Raw genomic sequence first — 2,664 nt, 5'->3', positions numbered from 1 at the left:
CCCAGTGAAGAAGGAGAGGAAAGCTTTTATTTGCTAAATGGTAAAGGAGATATGAGAGGACAGATGTAATGCAGAAAGGGAATTGACTTGGCATTGCTGTAAAGTAATAAGGGTGATATGAATATCTAAGGAAAATGTTTCATTTCCAAAGATAAAAAGCATTATGAAGATTTCAAAGAGCTAGAGTGCTACTGAACTGTATCTGGTGAAAGAGGAGTGTGAAATATTAAGCATTTGAAATGTTTTGTTCGTGTGGGGATTCGTTTCAAATTGTTGTTGATTTTATTATGCAGTTCATGTTAATAGATATTTGACTGTAAGGTTGATTATTAATGAAGGACAAATGAAATCTATGCTTAATGTTATACCATAGCATGTCACCTTGACATTTTAATTGTAAAAATTCAGTAGGGCCAAACTTGATCAGTATTTCAACTGAAAGCCATGAGGTGCATGAAGTAATGCTGGTGACAGGCCCCAAGACAGCTTAATGACATTTCTTGCCACCTTTACAGCTAAGGACCGAACTGCTGCAGCCTTTCATGATCTTACAGTATTTTTTCTTCATCTTGAGCTGGATTAAAAACCAGCATTGCCCAAACCAAACTAAAAGCACACCAAAAAATGAACAACCAAAATCAACTTTGGAAGGTTTGGTTGCACAGCAGTCACTAACACAAAGTGTGTAACACTTTCTAGAACTAAACAATGTCTTGCAGTCTTGCTGGCTGGTTCTTATTTTACTCTATTTTATTTTTTTTTTAAACTATGTGATTGTCAAGTGATTGTTTCATTCTCTCACCCTAGTGTACAAATTAACTGCAGAATTAAAGGGCCTCTTGTGAAATCTTTTACAATGGTATAGAATTATTCATTGGAGCAAGCCAGGACTTTTTTGCATCATATGTGGGTGTTGAGGTGGTGTTCCTTGATATTTTACTTGATTTTTGTGTGTGTGGGGTGTGGTTGTGGTTTGTTTGGGTTTGGTTTGTGGGTTTGTTTTTGATTGTTTTTTGTTTGGTTGGGGTTTTTTTGCTGTGGGTTTGTTTTGGTTTTTTGTTGTTGGTTGGTTTGGTTTGGTTGTTTCTGATAGACAACATTAGTTTGTCAGAAGTCTGAGTGTAAAATATTAATGTTAGGGTGGATTTTTTCAGAACTGAAGTCCTCTTTAATCCCTTTCCACCCTTTCCACATTCTCAAAATGCAGACCTCAGCAGCTCCTGTCAGTTACCCAGGCACTCAGTTTTGCACTTTTGCTTTCACAACCATTCTTGCAAAATGGGACCCCAGGAGACTCTAGAATGGGAGCCTGGCCATGACTATGATTGCAAGTGATATACAGACTGATGGAAACAGAGCTGTGGAATGAAAGAGTTGTTTTAGGGGAGCTGTCATCCACCATATGCAATTTTCTGGTGGTGTTTTAGTGTTGTGTTTTCTTTTTTCCATTAGCCATCCTCTGGCTCTAGATAAATAAATACACACTTGTGGTTGGAATGCCACACTGCCACACTGTGGTTGTTTGGAAGATAGATCATAAGCGAGAAACTCATCTGTGGACCCACAAAACCATGGTGAATAGCTTTGTTTTTGTTAATCTCCTACTCACAGCTATCTTTGTATTCTTGTCAGTTGCTCTGAAGTAAGCAGAGGGGAATATTGTGTGAACCAGCATAAATTCACTAGTCTTCAGTTTATTTCCAAAGCAAAATAAATTTCAAGATCCAGGCTTCAGATGTAATTTGGTTATTTAATATAATCTGTTATTCATTTAACAATTCTTTAAGTTCATTGTTCAAAACAATATCTGCTATTAGTGCCTCTAATGGATTGCCTTAGGGGGTCCCCTAAGGAACTGCTCATCTTCAGAAGTCCCTTTCTGATCTCATCTGTCTCTCTGCTCAATGTGCTTGTGAAATTAAAAGCCTGCACATAATCAAAGAAATAAGCTGGGGTGGGGAATGGATTGAAAATGCCATTTCTATGCTGCTTCTCTAAGTATCTGTTGCTTGATCAGAGAGGTCAGCCTGTGCCTGCCAAGCAGTGCATGGTCGCGAACAAGGCCAGTGCTGTCTCAAAGCAGTGCTCCGGCATGAGTATCACCTGTCTCTGACACAGCTCCTTGCCCTGCTCAGCCCTGCTCCCCCTTGGCATGGTGGTGTCAGCCAGGAGGGGCATGCCCTCTGTCACTTGAGTGTGGATGTCTTTTCATCCAAAGACATGTCTTTGCCATTTGAGGAAGTTAGAGAATACAGAATTAACCAGGTTGGGAAAGACCTTTGAGATCATCGAGTCCAACCTATCACCCAATCTAATCAACTAAACTATGGCACCAAGTGCCTCATCCAGTCTCTTTTTAAACACTTCCAGTGATGGTGACTCCACCACCTCCCTGGGCAGCCCAGTCCAATGGCCAATCTCTCCTTCTGTGAAGAATTTCTTCCTAACATCCAGCATAAACCTCCCTTGGTGCAGCTTGAGACTGTGTCCTCTTGTTCTGGTGCTGGTTGCCTGGGAAAAGAGACCAGCTCCCACCTGTCTACAACCTCCCTTCAGGTAGTTGTAGAGAGCAATAAAGTCTCCCCTGAGCCTCCTCTTCTCCAGGCTGAGCAGCCTCAGCTCCCTCATAGGGCTTGTAATTTGGTACAAGGCTCATAGATGAGG

Source organism: Dryobates pubescens, chromosome 19 (genome assembly GCF_014839835.1).
Source record: "Dryobates pubescens isolate bDryPub1 chromosome 19, bDryPub1.pri, whole genome shotgun sequence".
NCBI lineage: Eukaryota > Metazoa > Chordata > Aves > Piciformes > Picidae > Dryobates > Dryobates pubescens.
The sequence above is the reverse complement of the archived record's forward strand: the minus strand, read 5'-3'. Positions refer to the sequence as shown.